The sequence below is a fragment of the Mandrillus leucophaeus genome, unplaced genomic scaffold (assembly GCF_000951045.1).
Source record: "Mandrillus leucophaeus isolate KB7577 unplaced genomic scaffold, Mleu.le_1.0 Scaffold345, whole genome shotgun sequence".
Lineage (NCBI taxonomy): Eukaryota > Metazoa > Chordata > Mammalia > Primates > Cercopithecidae > Mandrillus > Mandrillus leucophaeus.
Genome location: NW_012103643.1, coordinates 1,845,441 through 1,866,264, shown reverse-complemented (window position 1 = coordinate 1,866,264; position 20,824 = coordinate 1,845,441). Strand labels below are relative to the sequence as shown.

General features: G+C 43.6%; 1 protein-coding gene across 2 annotated transcripts in view; it reads right to left on the bottom strand.

Moving 5' to 3' along the window:
- The window catches only part of TIAM1 (T-cell lymphoma invasion and metastasis 1), a 364,694-nt gene that overhangs the window by 238,798 nt on the left and 105,072 nt on the right, over positions 1–20,824 (bottom strand). Inside the window, exons 1-2 of one of the 2 annotated variants that reach the window (XM_011989053.1) lie at positions 6,770–7,007; positions 1,835–2,015 (exon numbers count right to left, since the gene is read on the bottom strand). The gene's annotated coding sequence lies outside the window, so the exon portion shown is untranslated. Of the gene's footprint in view, positions 1–1,834; positions 2,016–6,769; positions 7,008–20,824 lie in introns of those variants that run through there. The other variant, XM_011989052.1, reaches the window with a different exon arrangement.

Sequence of the window (20,824 nt, the reverse complement as noted above, 5' to 3'; positions counted from 1 at the left end):
AGCCCCTAAGGGCACCCTCCACCAAAGACAGCAGGAGCAAAAGCACTCAGGGAGAGGGAATTCACTAGACAGGTGAAGGGGATCCAAAGGCATAGGGGCTGAACGTGGACAGCCAGTGCCCCAAAGGATTAATGGTGGTTGTTTTTATTATTATCATTTTGAGACAGTCTCTCGCTCTGTTGCCCAGGCTGGAGTGTGGTAGTGCAATCTCAGCTCACTGCAAGCTCCACCTCCTGAGTTCAAGCGATTCTCCTGCCTCCCCGCGTAGCTGGGATTACAGGTATGCGCCACCACACCTGGCTAATTTTTATATTTTAGTAGAGACAGGGTTTCACCATGTGGGCCAGACTGGCTCGAACTCCTGACCTCAAGTAATCCGCCCACCTTGGCCTCCCTAAGTGCTGGGATTACAGGTGTGAGCCACTGCACTCCGGCCTATTATTGTTTTTACCCCTTGAAAAAGGCACGTAACCTAATTATGATAATACAATGTGTCTGTATTATCACAGGGCAAGTGAGTGCTTTGACTCTGCTCTCTGTTAGAGGGTACCCTTAGGGGCTGGATTCCCTTTAACTACCTGGGAGTCCCTGTATCCCCAGGGCATCCCTAGCAAGGGCTAACCCTGAGGAGGGTGCACATATTCCAGGTCAACTCGGAGGTCTTATCTGCTCCATGTCCAGAGAGCCCTTGAAAGAAAGGTTTTTCCAAGCCACTGTGTACATTCAGAGAAAGGAGTGGCTACGCCGCTGTGCGTCTGGATGCAGGCAGAGCGGAGCAGCAGGTAAGACTGGAGGAACAAGTCACAGCAAGATCTGCAAAGCAGGACCCGGAATGCAGGGTGGGAAACTGAAAGTTACAGGAATCACGCACGCCTCAGGAAGCATCTGTGATTCCTGCTTTCTCTCAAGTCCGCAGTCTCCTATTGTGTTCAATTTCTGGACCAACAACATAGGAGCCAAACCTGGTAAAGGTTAAATAATGCATCTCGATGTCATCTGCTAACAAGGTCGAGGTGGGTTTGTCCATGAGAGGAAGGCAAAGTTGAAAAGAACAAGAGCAACTTTGCATAGCTAGAAAGCCCCTTTTGGTCTATGTCATTCTCCTCCTAGGAAGTACATGGGGACTGCATGGGCAGAGGTGACCATTCCCACTTAGCAGAAGGGAAACTGAAGTACGCACAGCCCTTTCTGCTGGAATTCCCTAGAAGGGGTCTGTGCCACATACAGGAAGTAGGGAGGGTGTCTTTGCAGCATATTTCTTCTCTTGGAGTAACTGCGAACGTTGCACGGCGACCACTTGATCCATTCTGTGAAAGTCCCAAGCCTGTCACACAATAAAGACGTCCAGTTTCACCGCAGCAGGGAGGACCGCATGAAATATTCCCACTTGAACAAAACCACTTAGCCGTTTACATCAATGCTCACCCTGTCTCGTTAAAAGTGATGTGAATCCACACGCAACAGCCCCCAAACCAGCATGTTGATACCAAGTTTCCCCAGCTGCATCCAAATCAATTCCTTCTTCCCCTTTCCTAGTATCATGGGGGCAGGCAAAAGAGAAGTCAGAAAGACAGAGGATTACCCGCAGCCAACTCCAAAACAAAATAACCATGGGAACCACCCAGGAAGAATGGGAAGGGTTCCCAGGAAACCCATTTCAAAGCCTCAGATTGCAAGTGGGGAGACTCAGCAACCCTTTAACCACCAAAACAATCGTCACAAACAATGAACTTTCTATTGTACCAAAAAAGGTGGATTTGGGCAGGATCAAGATAATAAAGACTTTAAAAGCTTCAATCCTCATTCCCCAGCCTTCTGCAAACGCCACACTTACCCCATTGGAAACAGAAGAGGCTTTGTCAAGATCTCCAAATGTGCCATCTGCAGGGACTGCTCACATACTAGGTGAGACGCTAGGATTCAGAGCATCATCCCCCATGGTACCAACCAGCCTCCTCTTCCTCCTCCTGGGCTTCAGGTCTAGAAAGGTGGGTCTCAGTCCACAGTGATTCTACCTGTAAGAGCAACATAAGAAAATAATGGGTTTTGTGCTTCTTTTTTATATACCTCTAGAGATTGCAAGATTATCCGCAGAAACATTAATGTGATAACACAGGAAAAGTACTTCACATGTTGCAGACACTCAATACATTAGTATTTAGTATTGATATTTTAATAAGCAATTCATATTTTAATAAAGAAGCATTTACCAGGCTTAGTTCTCTACAGCTTTGTAGAAAGCACCTCAACTATAGAGATTCTTGCCCAGCAAAATCTCATAGTCTATGGAAACACTGAAGCATGTGGCTGCAAGGTACTAGAGGCAGCTCTACCATTCAGTACAAGAGCTCACACATCAATCCACCCTAACCATTTCAAGAAACAAAACTTTCCAAAAGTGATGATCTCTTCCCTAAAAGTTTTACCAATGAAAGCCACGCTAACACTTGTTTTCAAGCAACGGCATCAAAATAAACTGGAGAAGCGGGTGTTGCAAAATACTTATGAAAACTACGCCTCCTTGTTCTCTATTCTCATGAAAGCATTGGCTAGAACAAAATAGCACCACCGGGTCATAGCGGGCAGGCCAGACCAGGTGCAGCTAGTCAATCTGTCTTCATCGAAAATAACTCCACACTCGAAGCTGATTCACTACCCCAAATGTAAACCAAGACTCACTCCTTGAGCAAAGCAGAACGACTTTAGCATAGCACCATAAAGCCAATGAAGCCTTTTCCCAGCTCACAATCCCTTCCCATCCCCAGTCCAGTCCCTTTCAATACTAGATGCATAAATAAATGCTAACTAATTATGCCATTACACAGGACAAGGTCCTAATACCCTAGGACCTTGTCAACTGAGAGACCCTAGAAAGAACCAATGGCTCAGGGTTGGGCAAACTCAATAATGCTAGATTCCCTTGTCGGGGAATATTAACCAGTCAAGCTCCTCTGTCCTATGCTCTTATTGTCCCTTTTTGGTTACAACATCAACCATAATACCAAACAATCAACACTTCCCCAAAAGTGCTTAGAAACTCCAGGGTCTGAAACAGTACTCCAAGGTCTGTGGCACAAAAATGCTATGGCAGTCACCAGCATTCTCTGTCTTCAAGTTTAATTCTTTTCCTGTTTTAATTTAATTTTTAGAGATGGGGTCTCACTGTGTTGCCCAGGACGGCCTCAAACTCCTGGGCTCAAGGAACCCTCCTGCCTCAGCCTCCTGAGTAGCTGGAACTACAGGCACACACCACCATGACCAGCTTCCAAGTTAAATTCTTGAGTAACTAAATTTAACACACTTTGCCTTCATAGAAGCAACCCACTAACTTACATCCCAGTCGCTGCCAAGTTTTGGGCTTTGTACTCATTTCATTTTTACACTAAAGGCAGGCAAAAAAAAGAAAGAAAGAAAGAAAAAAATAACAGAGCAGTGGATAAGATCCTCAAGGAGATGAAACAGGAAAAAAAAAGAAAAAAGAAAATCCTGGGAAAGTAAGATAAAAATTGGAGGGAAGAAATGGTAACATAATCAACTAGGAAAATAAGATAAAAATACTGAAAATATGGAACTTGCCCATAATGAAGAGAGAACAAATGGGGGAAGTGGTTTTTGTTTTATTCTACTACAGTAACTTCACCTTCCTTCACCTTCCATTGAGAGAGGTGGTAAGGTTGGAAGTAGGACAAGAAAGGGTAGGAGGCAGAAAATACTAATCGTTACACTGAAAACACTCAATGTCACTATTAAATGCCTACTTTGTGCCAAACGAAGGATAGAAACCTTACATGAATATTCATAATGAAATCTCATTATACGCTGAATTCACAGTGCAATTTCACAATCCGTTTCCAGATCACATTTGAGGAAATACAAGTTCAGAGAGGTTAGGCAATTTTTCTGAGGCCACACAGTCAAAAGTGGCAGAGCAAGAATTCAAAGCCAGGTCTTTCTGACTCCAGCATCCTTTCTGATATACTCAGAAAGAATCTGTTCTGAGAAAACTTTAAAATGCTCAGACTCATGCATTAAATATGAACCAAAATGAAGTGTCTTCTCCAGTCATTACAGCAAATTTGTTCTGCTGTTGTACAAGGTAAATCTGTACTGTCAAGTGGGTTGAAAGTACCTACAATTCACTTTAAATTACCAGTAAGTCTTATGTAAATTCTAGTTACATTTTTCCAGAACAATATCACAGGATGTGCCTCAATGAATACACAAAACCCATCTTGGAACAATTTGGTCCACTGTGCATGGTGTTCACAAACAGAAAGTATATTTTAATAAAACTGAAAAAATATAATCTATGTCAAAGATACAAAGATACATATGTGGTGTCCTCCCACTTACAGCTAAGGAACTCAGTTGCTAATTTTCAAAGGCTGTTTAAGGTCTTTTTGACAGAGTTCCACTGGGCAGAATTTTAAAAATGAATATAAACTCAAGAAAGGAGGTGGTCTTTGTTTGTGTTCCAATTAAGATACCATCAAAAATCGAAGTTGGTTCTTCCAAAAGACCAATAAAATTGATAATACATTAGCAAGACTGATGGGGAAAAGGTACACATAACGCCATGAATGAAAAAGGAAACATACCTACAGATATACAGTCTTTAAAAATGTTATGAGGATATCATGTTCAATATGATACCAATAAATTTTAAATTGTACATAAAATTGGAAAATTTCTGTAAAAATTAGTTATTAAAACAAACAATTTTAATGATCTGGTACCTATTAAACAAATTTACAATTTAAAAACTGTCAGATAAGGTGGCACACGCCTATAGTCCTAGCTACAACAGGAGGTTGGGGCGAGGATCACCTGAGCCCAGGAGCTCCAGTCTAGCCTGGGCAACAGAGCAAGACTCCCATCTCTAAAAAGAAGAAATGAGTGAATAAAATTTAAAATATAACCAACCAGAGACAAATCAGCTTATTTACTGGGAGAGGCAGGGAGACAACATGAAAAGATAATGATATAGAAATTGCCACTTTCTCTCACATCTACACAGTCATATAGTAGCATTAACCCCAATTCCAAAAGTCCTCATGATGGTATCTTCTAACAGTCACATGTGACAATATCTAAAAACCTTTGCTCTGTGAACCGTGCAGTTCCCCTTTTTGTAGCTAAGAATTATTGTTCCATAAAACTCCGTCTATTAGTCAGTTTCACCAGCATTATCATGAGATCCAATTTGGTTGTCTTTCCTGTTGAGTGAGTTACTAAAGGTTCCTTGTGGGGTGGAGGGGCATGAGGGAGCAGGTCACAGGCCTCGTGTCAGCATCAGTTTCACATCGACCTGCTGCTGGGTCCTTTCTTGAGCCCAAAATGAGCTAGAACTCAGGGCTTTAGCCCTGGATCATGCAACCTGTTGGTCTTACCTAAGCCATGTCTGATTTGGTTGAAAAGTAATTTCCTTTCCATCTGTATCTTTAACTTCAAGGAAGTGGGAGAGTCAGAGCAAGCTAAGTGAACTGTGGCCCCAGCAACCTGCCTCCTGACCCCAAAGTTCAAGGGAAGGTATGCTGAGAGAGTCAGACAATTCCACTTTGATATTAGAAAAATGATAAAATCAGCTACTGACATTTTCCTGATTGTACCCACCCCAGACCCGGGAAAGAACATTTGGCTTGCTATAAATACAACAGAAACCACGCATTTTTCACCTTCATTTCTTCCCCTAAAAGTAAGATGATTCTGTAAACATTCTCATGAAAGGATTCGCTTACAAAGAACAAAAGCCAGCTCCAACTGCTGGTGTATCACTAAGCTGTTGATCAGGTATGAAGTAAGTGCAACAGGTAACAGTTAACCCAATAGCCTCCCTCTGACCTCTACACACTGAGCAAAAGCTACACAGGCCAAATGGAAGCCCCCTGACGAGCTCCAAACTTGAAATAAAATCTAAAGCCTATCTGCGAGAAGCCTCATTTGAGCCAGGTTTATCCTTTGCGGGGAGATACTGTCACTTGCAATAAGCCCAGCCCCCAGTGCCACCTTCCACCCAAACTTCCTCTCACACCCCACCCAAAATTGATTTAGGCAATCAATCCAAAGATAAGCTAGCTTTCACAGAAAGACAGACATTAAAAAAAAAAAAAAAAAAAAAGAAAAGAAAAAATTATCCAGATAAACAAATCACACCTCCACAGCCAGGAACCTAGAGCCGAACTAATTTAATCAGCTGTAAAATTAATGAGAAACACGAGACTTCCGATGTCCCACTCCAGAACTCCCATCCAGGTGCGGTCGGGAGCCACAGCTTCTGAGTATTCCTTCGGAACTTTTTGCTCACTTGATTCCCAAGCCTGCCATGGGGTTCTTTTTCAATGGCACTGACCTGCAATTACCCAACGCGCAGCGGGACAGCCCCGGGCAGGACGCATCCTGGGTGGGTGACGTGATCCCGCAGTCTCCTCCCCGACCCCGTATCCTATACAACGATCCTTGCTTACAGAAGTCAAAGGGGAAAGATGAAGCTTTCAAAGACCGAATCTCTACCCTGGAGCCGGAACGAACGTCGCCGGCGTCCCCTGCAGCTCAGCCGGCAACGCGCGCCGAGCCTCGGGACGCAGCTTGGAGACGCGCTTGCTCTTTCTGGGAAGGGGCTCCGGGGCGCACGGTTCCCCCGCCCCAGCCGCACAGCGAGCTCGGGGCTCTCACCTATCCTCGTTCAGAGCCACATTCGGCTGCCTCCCCCGACCACCCGACACAAAGAGACTCGCCGGTGGAAAGAATCGATTTCAAAATTCAAGCTCACCCCTGCTCAACAAGGCGCGCACGTTTCTCCCGGTCTGGCTTCACATGTCTCGAACTTCCAGTAACACAAATGAGGAAGCAGCAGCCTTCCCCGGCTGCTGGCGGAGGCAGTGGGTGTAACTTGTGAAGTTTCGTGCTATGATGAATCTGGTCACTTGGGTGTGTTGGAGAGGGTTTGGTCGCTCCTCCCTTCCTCCTCCCACCATCACCTCCCTCCTCTCCGCCTCCCTCTCCAATTTAATTCTTCCCTCTGGCATTCGCCGGCTGTCACTCAGAATCCCAGCACCCTCCCTACCGCATCCTTGGGGGCAATGCATTTCAAAAAGGTCTTACCCAATTTACAGATGAACCTGGTCACCCTGCACAAAGCATGGGCGCCTGCAAGACAATTTTCTACAGCACATGGCAAAAAAGCAGCGCCTCTTAAAAGATATAAAAGGCCAGCAATGTTACATATGCGCCCCCCACCAGCCCTTCACAGAATGTGGCAGAAATGTGGGTAGCTCATCAAGTGGAGACCTAACTCCTAAACATCTATTGAAAACGAGTGGAGGGCAGAAAAACAGGAAGCAAACTTTCAGTTGGCTGCCTTTTCTTTAACAGGTACTAGAGAAAGTATTTCCAATATACAACATGTATTTGAAAATATATATATAATGAACACCCACGTGCCCATCATGTAGCATAAAAAATGAAAATTATTCACATAGTGTAAACTGTCTGTGAACCTCTTCCTCGCTGAAACACATCCCTCTTTCCTTCCCCCGGAAAGAAAACTGCCCCAAATTTGATTTCCCATGAGCAATTTTTATATCACCGTTTCTAAAAATGTTAAAGAAAACATGCTAACTTCAAGTTTACCAGAAAGCCATGCAATGAACATCCCTCTGCTGTGCTTGACCTTGGTTTCCAAACAGAAGTTTCCTTAAATAAAACTTTAAATGACCTCAGGTTAAATGAAGCCTCAGGTGGCTGGTTAAAGAGAATGAAAGAAATCACGAAAGAAGAAAACAGTAAATCTGAAGTGACAAGTGAGAGGCTATATCCGAAATGGTTGAAGCATTCATGGATGAAATTGATAGATAAATAGAGCATTATCATTTTATAAGGTTAAAAGCTGTGCCAAAAACTTAGGCTACTCATCCATACTGCAAGGGACTTTCCTCAAAGATACAGGCTACAAAAATAGAAACCCAACACTCATTAAAGAAGTCATAATGACTCAAATGCCAGCCAGGGATGCAGCCTAGAAACAAAACTCCAAAAAGGGAACTCTGAGATACATTTAAACTTGACTCAAATATATATGTATATATATCCATATATATTCATATATATCATATGTATTCACATATATATTCATATGTATATGAACATGAAGAAAGAGGTGTCTGGTTCATCTTTATATTCTTGGTAAAGAATATAGGCTGGTATCAAGGCTGGTATAGCAGAAAATTTAATAACTACCTGATAAATGAATTAAGTAAATAAAAGACTGCCCACAAACACACCTAAAGGAACAGAATGGGCACGGTGGCTCACGCCTATCTATAATGCCAGCACTTTGGGAGGCCGAGGCAGGTGGATCACCTGAGGTCTAAAGTTTGAGACTAGCCTGGAAACATGGTAAAACCCCATCTCTACTAAAAATACAAAAATTAGCCAGGCATGGTGGTGCACGCCTGCAATTCCAGCTACTCGGGAGGCTGAGGCATGAGAATTGCTTGAACCCGGGAAGCGGAGGTTGCAGTGAGCCAAGATCACACCACTGCACTTCCAGCCTGGGTGACGGAGTAAGACTCTGTCTTAAAAATAAATAAATAAATAAATAAATAAGTAAAGAAATGAATGAACAGAATGAAGGAAGAGAATAATGTTTGGATAGAGCAAAGCTCCTTAGTTGGAGGTGATTTTGCCTCTCTGGGGAACATTTGGCAGTATCTGGAGGCATTTTTGGTTGTCACAGCTGGGGGGTGCTACTGACATCTAGTAGGTAGAGTCCAGAGATGCTGCTCTACATCCTATCATGCATATAACAGGCCCCCACAACAAAGAATTATCCAGCCACAAATGCCAATAGTGCTGCTGCTGAGAAACCCTGATTTAGAAGTTTCACTATCACCTGTCATTTAATTAATGTATTCCATCTATTCCATATAGCATCATCAATTTGAAGAGAGTCTCCAGGGACTTATAAAAACATGAAACAACACTTCTCCTTTTCCACTGTGCAGCATTCAATCGCTGAGAACCATACATATGGACTCAGAAGAAAGCAGACACTGAGATCAGAGGCAGGAAAGCATCCCATGGTTTTGGGCGCAGCCTTGCCGTCCATGCACTCACCAAGCTACTGACTTATGCTGAATCTGGATGAAAACAATCAAGAAGGGGATGGGTGAAGGAGGATGTAAAGCCAGGAGAGACTGGTTTGAGAATCAGAGATCACACACTTTCAGGAAGCCGACATGGTGTGCAGCGAGAGATGTGACAGATACAGAGACAAAGCGGCCTTAGCGAGGCCCATCAGTCATTTCTCCATTGACCCCTATGAGTCTACACTGGAACTACTCCACACAGAACAGGAAGGTGCTTCATCTCATCACAGCATATAGAAAAGAATGTCACAAATCACTCATGGGAAGAGGAAGGCAAGCACCATGAAGTCAGCGGTCAGAGCATCAGAGCAGTGGGCTTACACAGGGAGCACATCTTGCCTACAGGTTTTCTGGTCTCATGATTACCTAAGAAGGTTTCTTTTAGCTCTGGGGGCGGGGTGGGGGGCATATACTTTTTTCCCTTTCTTTCTGATATTATTATTTAATTTCTGCATGGAAGGGGAGAAGAGCTTTTTGTTGTTGTTACTTAGTGTTTCTCAAAAGGGGAGGTGGGGAACAGTAGGTTTGCTCATCTTGAATTTTCTTAAAGCCACATATGTGGTGGGGATGCAATACATACATGATGGATTAAACCAAACAGTCCCCACCTGCTTCCCTATCTCTCAGGCCTAAAAATAAAGGGTCCCCTGTAGATGCTTCTAGAGAAGAACACCCTGAGATCAAGAGTCCGAGCAACATGTGAACACGTGACATAAACCCCGCTGGCTCCATACAGTGGCGGGCAGGTTTTCACAGATCTGAACAGAAGGGCTGACCTGATGTGGGTGAAAATACAACAGTATCAGAACTGGAGAGGCCCCAGGCATTGGCCTCGGGCCTCAGAGGGAAGCAGGACTTAGCATCCAAGAATTTACTCCTAGAGCAGAAGGGCTGTGTCCTCCTGCCCAGGAAGATTCCGCCACAACACTACTAGACAAGTGGGCAGTAAGGAAGATGCCCTATCCCTCTAAAGGTACCAGTTTCTTAACCTGCGGTTTTGAAAGCCACTAGTTTTGCTTTTTTAAAGTTATGCGCATTTTGGAAAAGAAAACGTGAACACAGGTCCAAGCTCCATCAGCAACAATGAACTTACGCACAAATGCACGTATTTCTGCTCCAAAGAAATGCAACCAGTAGAGGGAGCACAGCTGACTTTTGTTGTTAATTTCTCAAGATCGGGATGAACCTGGGGATGATGCTAAATGATAAAAAATAATACACATCACCACAAAAGAAAAGATTTATGCACGAAGATTTAGAGAAACTGTAAACCATGACATCCTTAGAAGGTATGTGAACTGTCAGTGGATATTTGCACAAGAGCTGGCTAAACAGACAGAAGAGGACTACATAAAAAATAAATTCATGTCGGAAAACAGTATGTGGCATGTGGAGAAAAGGTCACAAAGGGTTAAACTTCTTTTTCCCTTTGTCAAGTGGATTTACACTCAGAAATGAAAACCTATGGAGAGTTTATTTAAGTATATTCTCTCCAAAAATTTTAACTCAGTGTTTAGCTTGCTTGCTCTCTCTCTATATATGTATATATTAGATCTACAATAGTTGGGCTTTAAAATTCCTTTCAAATTGCATTCTCAGTGACATAGATGACTTCCAAAAGCAAGCATTTTCTGGATTTCTCTTCAGGGGTCTCCAGAACCAACTTGGTCAGGAATCAAAGTGTCTTCAAGATCTGTGAATTTGAAGCCATCAGCCATAATGGAGCTTACCTCCACTTTTTCAAGCCTCCATAGAACAAAAACAAGGTAAGAAGTGCTGGCACCAACCCTAGCAACAGTGTTATCAGCAGCAAGGCCGGGGAAGAGTCTCCTCCTCCTCAAATTAGGTGATACGCAACAGGGGTGTTAACACCATCAAATTACCTGAATCCAAACACGATTTCCCAGCATCACTGTAGTTCCAAATATGGATCTTGTTAATGGAATCCATATTTGGAACCGCTATGGAAATGCAGAAGGTTTTTCATAAATACATTTTGTGGTTGACTACCAACGGATTGCCAAAATCAATTTTTTATATTTGAAACTGATGAAAGGTCTAAATATGGATCCATTCCACACACTCCCATGCTAGGTAATCTGAGGGTCTGCTCGGGAATACGGACACGTTTGAAAACACTTGTTTCAGCCCTGGATGGGGTCTTTCTTTTCTCTGAGAGACAAACAAGGTTCACCTTGTTAGGCAAAGTTTTAGAGCATAGTCTTCATTAAATTTGATTTAATACAAGAATATTTTACAACTTCAGAGTAAATCTTATGCCAACCAAACTTAGAGACTCTTTACATAGTTCTCTCTATCTGAAAATGAAATACCTAACAAATACATAGAGATATTCTTAAAAAAATAGAGGACCAGCCAAAAGGAGGCCAGAAAACTCTAATAGCTTTTAAACACCACCTCCAGAATGCATTATAGGGACTGTGTGGCAAATTCCCTAAAATCCAAGGGCTTCAATTTCCTTGACTATAAAATGATGATGTTCAATTTAATTTTCTCTGCCTTCTGAGCTCTATCTTCCAATTATATGTTTCCATGATTTTAAAGCCCCCATTGCTTTCATTACCCCAAATTAGATTTCCTTACAGAAGAACAACTTTCATCTAACAAGTCAAAGTCCACAAGGTCAGAGCTCCTTGGTAGCCCACATTCTTGTAAGTGAAGCCAGGTTTGTAACTGAAAGTGTGAAGGGAAAAGGGAGGAAGTGCAACCAGAGTTAGATAAAGGTAACAAAGACGGCTGAGGAAACATCCGTGAGCTCTCAGCTCCCACCAGCAATAAACCATATGGGGCCAGATGCTGTCCCACCCACACACACAGTAAGGCTTTTGATTTCAAGGGCCCTGAGTGTCTTGCACAAATGGTGCATGTGTTCATGGGGGTAAAAGCATCTAAGCTTTTCCTAGTTTGGAACGTTTCAGATACCTCCCTGCTCGGCAACAATAAACAATATTAATTGTTCTTGGCACTAGAAGTAAGATCATATAGAATAACTAAGAAGACAAAAAGTCAAGTTCTAATTTCAGTCCTGCCATTTCTTCAAAGAATGCCAGGATAGCTGTATAATCCTCAGTATAGCCTCTTGAAAAAGCTGGGTCAGGGAGTATCCCATCGGGGAGGCCTCATTTGGTCATGAGAGAAGCAAGGATACAAAAATGAGAAGACCCGGTTCAACTCCAGGGTCCAACGACAACCAGAAGAGTAACTTAGAGGAAGCCACTCTGCCCACCCTTCAGTAAAGTGGGAACTTCAAATAAGAGATGCCTATTGGCAATGGAATGCATGGGTTAACAGGCTTTGGGCTGGGCACATGCCCAACACTGCCTAAATGGGCAAATGTGCACTAATCATGTCAAGACAATTTTCAATCAGGAAATAAGCCAACCCTGTATCTTAAACGATCTTAGCGTTTATAATGTTCTCAATGTTATCACGTTGACGGTGCTATTTTGGTAAAAAGTACAGTTCTGGCACTAGGTATGTGTCGCAAGAGAGAACAGAGGCCCCTCCCGATGGGGTCCCAGAGGGCTCACCTCTTGAGCCCTAAGCCTTCCCCAGAGAGTCCCTACTGTGGGACAGTAGCAGGCTGCCCTTGTGAGGGTAGACACGGTGAGCGACGAAGGCCCAGCACCAACCAGGTCCAACCAATTTAATGGTATTTAATCGTATTTATGGGTGGGAATCATTTTGATTTTTATTTTATACTAAGATACAGTAACTGTCACTTTAAAATTTGGGGGGGCCAAAACATACTGGGGCGGGGAGTGGAGAATGACACTGGCTAAGAAGGTGATCTATTTGGATATTTGTACCCACCCAAATCTTATGTTGAATTGTAATTCTTAGTGTTGCAGGTAGGGCCTGGTGGGAGGTGATTAGATCATGGGGGTGGATTTCTCATGGATAGTTTCTCGTGAGAGTGAATCAGTTCTTGCAAGATCTGGTTGTACAAAAGTTTGTGGCATCTCCCCGCATCTCTCTCTTGCTCCTGCTCTGGCACATGACATGCCTGCTCCTGCTTCTCTTTCTGTCGTAACTGTAAGTTTTCTGAGGTCTCCCCAGAAGTCGAGCAGATGCCAGCATCATCCGTCCTGTACAGCCTGCAGAACCATGAGCCAACTAAACCTCTTTTCTTTATAAATTACCCAATCTTGGGTATTTCTTTACAGCAGTGCAAGAATGGCCCAATACACGAGGAGATACCTAGCACAGGGGTAGGATGGTGAAGTGAAAAGGACCCCACCCATAGACCTGTTTGTAACACATGACACCTTACAGAGTTTTGTACTAAACACAGGCACATAATCAATTAAAATTAGTGACTTCTAATGAATAATGGCCAGGGAAACATGTTAATGAGAATCCACTTGTCTTGTGTTCCGTTCCAATAACACAGGCATTTGATTTCACTCTAGGAGCATTTGCTGCCATCTTCCCTAATGCAAACGAAAACCAAACATGCAAAGGTTACTTTCAATCAGAGAATACGACAAAACTGTGTCTCAAAATATTAAATGGCCTAACATAGGGGTGACACATTTAGGGTCATAGACCTCTATATGTAAGAGCAGAAAGGAGGTCTTATAAATCACTCATTCATCTGAAGTCAGAAGGAGTAAGTGACTTGTTCAAGCTCACATAATAAAACCATGATAGCTTCAGCCCAGTACCCAGGTCAACTGAAATAAACTTGCTATATGTTCCACTCATTACCTCCTTTAAAAAATATTTCCATAAAATGAACATTCAATGCAGTATATGTACATATAATTTGGGGTCCCAACCTAGTACAAAAGGCACATACAAATAAAAAAATATAAATGGAGCCCATCTAGAATTAATAAGCAAACCGTAGTAAGTGGGTACATGAGAAATTCTTGGCTCAGCCCCAGACAAGCAAGCAAGGGGCCCAGAGACCTGGCAGGGAGGACGCAGTCAAACCCAGATGGCTGGAAGCAGTCTGACTCACCAGCAGCCAGCATCCTCCCAAACAAATTACAGTGGCAGGCTCAGCAAGAATGCAGGAGAAAGATCCACATGTGCCCAAGGGGTTAAGATAGCAACCTGGTCAAAGACACAGACTTCCTCAGTTAGGAAAGCTCTACCGCTGGAATACCAAGAACTTAAAGTTCATCTCTGGCCAGCCATGGTGGCTCATGCCTATAATACTAGCACTTCGGGAGGCAGAGGTGGGCAGGTCACCTGAGGTCAGGAGTTCAAGACCAGCCTGGCCAACATGGCGAAACCCCATCTCTACTCAAAATACAAAAATTAGCGGGGTCTGGTGGTGTGTGCTTGTATTCCCAGCTACTTACGAAGCTGAGGCAGGAGAGTCGCTTGAACCCGGGAAGCAGAGGTTGCAGTGAGACAGGATCACGCCACTGCACTCCAGCCTAGGCAACAGAGCAAGACTCTGTCTCAAAAAAAAAAAAAAGTGCATCTCTGCTAATGCCACAAAATACCATCATTTTCACTTGTCTGTGAATATTCATTGCAGCATTTGCTCACGATAGCCAAGAGGTGTAAACAATCTATGTGCCCATCAGCAGATGAATGAATAGACAAGATGTCATGTATCTCTGCAATGGAATATTACTCAGCCATTTAAAGTAATGAAGTTCTGATCTGTGCTGCTACATGGATGAACCTTGAAAACATTATGTTAAGTGAAAGAAGTCAGACACAAAAGGACAAATATTGCATAATTCCACTTATATCCAAGTTTTGGACATAGATAGTGGTGATGGCTGTACAACATTGTGAATGTAATTAATGCCACTGAAGTGTGTACTTAAAAACAGCTAAAATGCCAAGTCTTATGTTATATATATTTTATCACAACTTTTAAAAAATATTCCAAAAATATCATTTTCAACTTTTTGGCTCAGATATATGTAGCTATTAAAAAAAAAAAAAAAAGCAGCTGCTGGCCTGGTGCAATGGCTCATGCCTATAATCCCAGCACTTTGGGAAGCTGAGGTAGGCGGATCACTTGAGGTCAGGAGTTCAAGACCAGCCTGGCCAACACAGTGAAACCCCATCTCTACTTAAAATAAATAAATAAATAAATAAAAATTAGCCAGGGATGGTGACGCACGCCTGTAATCTCAGCTATTTGGGTGGCTGAGGCACAAGAATAGCTTGAACCCGGGAGGCAAAGGTTGCAGTGAGCTGTAATCATGCCACTGCACTGTAGCCTGGGCAAAAAAGCAAGACTCTGTCTCAAAAAAAAAAAAAAAGCTACTGCTAAAAACAAAACTAATCAAAACTTTACGCACATTAACCAAGCCTTCCAATAAGCCAACTCTCCCTGTCATATCACCATGATCTCCGCACGCCCAGATAAGTGATTTTCTCTGATGGTAAGAGATAAAATGACACTGCCTCACCTATCAAGGTAAATCTTTCGCAGTTACGAAGATAAAACAAGGCACACCTTTGCACAGTATGCTGGAGTCACAGCGGTAGAGAACAGCTGCTTCCACCAACCCATCCCAATCCCAAATTTCAAAGCAGATCAAGAAACCAAAAATGAGTCCAAAACCCTAACAGTGGGGGAAATGAATCAAACCCAAACTCTTAATTGCAAATATTAAATGGCACACATGTTAACTAAGCACATTCAGGTGTACCCTCAACCCACAGTAATTTCAGGAGTTAAGACATAAGCAGGGGTGCCAGGCAGTCTAAGTAAGAATTGTGAGTCAGCCAGGAATTCCTCTTCCAGTCACAGGCCTATCCCTTCATCTTCATAGAGCCTCAGTCCCTCATCTGTAAAATGGGAATAAGAACATTTCCCTCATAAAGCTATGTGAAGACAACTTTGATGACGAGTTGTGGACACTTTCTGAGCACTTTCTCTGTGAAAGCCACTAGGCTAGGGGCTGCTTATTCAATTTTATACCTGGTCCTCATGACAGCTCAGCAAGGTACTACTTATCACTAGACCCATTTAACAGATAAAGAAACTGAGGCACAGAGCACTTAAATGAACGGCCCAAAGCCACTCAACAAGAGGCAGGTCTAAAATTCTAATCTAGTCTCTGTGAAGCTGGGACCCCAGCTCTCTCCAACCTCACTACTGCATTTGGGCTACAGTCTTGTCATTATCAACCCTGACATCCTTACACTTGATTTATTTGTTTTTATTTATTTATTTATCTTTTTTTTTTTTTTTTTTTTTTTAAAGACAGAATCTCACTCTGTTGCCCAGGCTGGAGTGCAGTGGAGTGATCTCAGCTCACTGCAACCTCTGCCGCTTGGGTTCAAGCGATCCTGTGTCTCAGACTCCCAAGTAGCTGCAATTACAGGTGCCCACCACTAGGCCCAGCTAATCTGTGTATTTTTTGTACAGGCGGGATTTCACCATGTTGGCCAGGCTGGTCTTGAACACCTGTCCCCACACATTCTGCCCACCTCAGCCTCCCAAAGTGCCGGATTACAGGCGTGAGCCACCATGCCCGGCCTTATTATTCCTAACACTACCTTTCGTGCCATGAATCTCAGCTTCTGAGTTCACAGAGTCAGAGGGCTGAGTGTGACTCCCAAAGCCCACACTTACTCAGGGAGAACCTCATTGCCTTTCAAGGACAAATGTGGCAGGCAAGCAACATATTTCAGAGTTTGTCATGAAGCTCCTGGAAGTTAGTCATCACTCCGTCTGAGAAAGGTGAGTGAACAAGGTATCTAACGTGAGCCAGCTAAACTGCACAAGAGGCAAATAATATGCATAATGCATATGTGGGAGATTCCAAAATGTATTCATGGGGTCCTTTGACAGAACCAAGGACGCCCCCCCCAAACCCCCGCCCCCACCACACGAAGAGGCAAGTTCAATCTCTGGACTGAGATTATTAACTGCTGGTGGATATTTTATACTGAACTATTTATAACACCTCCCTGAAGTACTAATGTTGGTTCACAATCAAAAGAAATACGTACTGAACAGCATCGTGCTCGCAGCTGAACCACCCAACTTCCCGGTAAAACATGACAGGTGACTCACAGGGATGACACAGTTCCTGGCACAGGTACCAGGAGTTACTACTCGTGTGGAGTAGGCTCAGCCAGCAAGTTGACAAACACTTCGCCACATCACCTAAAACACCAAAGAATGTTGGGCTCTCGGATGCCTGGTTTCTGAGAAAGGGAATTTCTCAGCATGGGACCACGACGCTGACAGCCTGCCCAGCTGAGAATCCTTGCTGTGGGCTGGTGGACGCCAAGATAAGCCATCTCTGACTTTTACTTTTCTCAGCCTCAACAACTTCACACACCTTGCTCAGGCTCAGGCTTATGATTCAGGCTTCTCACCCCTCCCAAAGTCCCGTACCCTGGGAGCCTTTGTTCTTTTTCTGGCCACAGATGAACTCAGCCCATTAAAGAACAGCTGTTATCCCTTACACATAACTTTCCATTGGCAAAAATTAGTCAGGTCGGCTAGGTCTGAAGTCAGCAGTCTCCTGCAGAAACACCCACCAGACACTGTTCCCCCACCACCAAAAAAAAAAAAAAAAAGGTAGCAGCAATGAACTGCCCATTACCCGTCTGGTAGACACATACACACAGACACCACTGACTCATTCCATTTCAATAACCAAAAACAATATTCTTGGCCTTTGGCATGAATATGGGTTTTTATTTTCTTAAGGACGTGTGGCCAACTTGGTCTATTCGTTCCCATGCAAACTTATTCTTCTTCCACATGTGCAGGTAACCTTAAGACTTGAGGTCTTTGTCCAACATCACCTTCTCAATGAAGGTGTCCTCCTGGCCAGTGGCCCCACCCCTCATCCCTGGCACATTTCCTTTCTTACTTCCCTGATTTATTTTTCTCTCCATTTATTTATTTATTTAGTTAGTTAGTTAGTTGAGAAAGAGTCTCGCCCCGTTGCTCAGGCTGGAGTGCAGGGGCACAATCTTGGCTCACTGCAACCTCCACATCCCAGGTTCAAGTAATGCTCCTGCCTCAGCTTCCTGAGTAGCTGGGACTACAGGCACGCGCCACCACACTCGGCCAATTTTTGTATTTTTAGTAGAGATGGGGTTTTGTCATGTTGGCCAGGCTGGTCTCAAACTCCTAGCCTCAAGTGATCTGCCCACCTCGACTTCCCAAAGTGCTGGGATTACAGTTGTGAGCCACCGCACGCCCAGTTATTTTTCTCTCCTTTATACACATGCTGAATATTTTCTTATTTTACTTTTTCCTTGTTTATTGTTTCTCTCCTCCACTAGAACATAAGCTCCACAAGAGCAGGCGCTTTAATCCATTTTGCTCACAATTCTATTGCAAGTGCCTAGAAGAGGGCTTCATACACAGTAGACTCTCAACAAATATTTGATGATTTGAACAACGGTCATTCATTACCCCGTGATGATAATTCAAGACAAGAAGCACGATCAAAATCACCCAGGTCTGAGGTCTCTTCTTTAACCATAGAAAAAAAGTCCCTTTTTACCAATTCCTTCTGATTCCTTAACAGCAAAGAGAGAAATAAGGAATAGGAGATATAGACATTTATGTCAATAATACACAAACACCTGGAGTTTTCACATTATACTATAACATTCACTAAGGATTTTCAAGACACTGCATGCCAAATCTCTGCAATACACAGATTATTAACAAAAAGGGGTAAAGATACCAATTGCCCGTGAGCCATCATCGTCATGCATCCCCCCAGCAGCTCACACCTCCCATCTTTTCAGACCACTCAGTCTCATACTCTGCTATGGTCTGAATGTTTGTATCCCCTCGAAATTCATATGTTGAAATCCTAACCCCCAAGGTGATGGTATTCTAAGGTGGGGGCCTTTGGGAGAGGACTAGATCATGACAGCAGAGCCCCCAGGATTGGGATTAGTGCTCTTTTAAAAAGAGGTCTCAGAGTTCATTCATCTCTTTCGCTGTGTGAGGACACAGCCAAGGCGCTGTCCAGAGGCAGCAGCCCCTCACTAAACACTCAATCTGCTGTTGCCTTGATCTTGGACTTCTCAGCCTCCGGACTGTGAAATACATTTCTGTTGTTTATAAAATATCCAGTCTGTGGTATTCTGTGACAGCACCAATGGACTAAGACACACTCCAAGAATCCCTTCATATCTTCGATGTTTCATGCTCCTCCTTAAGAAACGTAGATTCCAGCTGGGCACAGTGGCTCAGGCCTGTAATCTTAGCATTTTGGGACACTGAGACAGGAGAATGGCTTGAGCCCATGGGTTCAAGACCAGCCTGGGCAACATAGCAAGAGCCCATCTTTAAAAAATAAATGAATTAATAAACATTTTTAAAATTTTTAAAAAGAAGTGTAGATTCCATCATCTATCATTACTTTCCCTCCCTCTTTTACTTGGTCACATCTCCCTGGCCCATCTTTTACTTGGTCCCGTCTTTTACTTGGTCACATCTTTTTGGCAAAAACACTGGTTAAACCCATCAGACTGCCCAGTTCACACCTGTACCCAGACAGCCGACTGTGGCTAGGGAAAAGCATGCAAACTTGTTGGCTGGTCTCACTTTAAATTCATGACCCCTAATGTCACGTGTCCCCTTAAATGCCACTGGCAATCATCCCAAAATTCTCAGTCTATTCTCTCACCCACTATCTTCTGTTTTCCTTCCAAATTCCCAATAATTTCTTCCCATCTGATGACCTTTCGTCCTACTTCTCTGAGAAAAATGAAGCAATCAGAGAGGACTACCACCAACTTCTAAGACTATATATATTCCCTGGTGATCTATCCGCATGTAGGTATATACTCTACCTTTCTGCCAGTTGATGTAGACAACTATCGATGCTCCTCTCTAAAGCCAACCCCTCCACCTGTGATGAGGTCCAATCTCCGCCCCTTGCTCACTCAAAGACAATGTTCCAGCAATTTTCCTCTCTTTCCTCCACATCATCAAATTATAAGCATGAAAATTTGCTGCTTTCTCCCTCTCCTTTGCAGAAATATTAAAAGAGGCATCTGTATTTGCCATGTTGCCATTTCTCCCATTCTCTCTTAAACCCACTCCAATGAGTCTTCCATCCATCCATGTGCTGTTCTCAAGGGCACTAATGACTTTCCAGTTTATAAAGCCAATGTTTCTGTCTTGTCTTCATTGTACTTGACCTATTCTATCAGCAGCATTGGACACCACTGATTACTCATTCTGCTCTAGTGTACTTTCTTCAGTTGCTTCCAAGACACCATAATTCTTCTGCCTTGCTGGCTGCCTTTGCTGGTTCTTCCTCCTCTCCCAGACCTCTTAATGTTGGGGAACCACACGGCTTAGTCCTTGGCCCTCTTCTCTCTTCTTTCTGTACTGTGGTCCTCAGTGAGGGAGATATGTAGATCCACTGTCCCAATCTTACCCCAAGGAAAGACTTGCTGTTCAGCTATGGGGGCTGTGGTCAAAAGGCAGCCTCCAGCCTTCAGCTCCTGCAGGATCTGTCTCAGAGCAGAGGGCGGCATCCGAGGGTAGCCCACATCTGGTGATTGAGTGAGGTGGGGATGAAGGACTGGTCATATCTGCCTCTGCAGGGCAAGGATGACGGGCAGTATTAATTCCAGAGCTTTCAGCCAGGTTGTTCTACATCACTGTTTGACTTCTCCACACAGTCCTACTTCCTTCCTCTTTCTTTCGCAGATCATCTAAATGCCATCTTCTTGCCTGT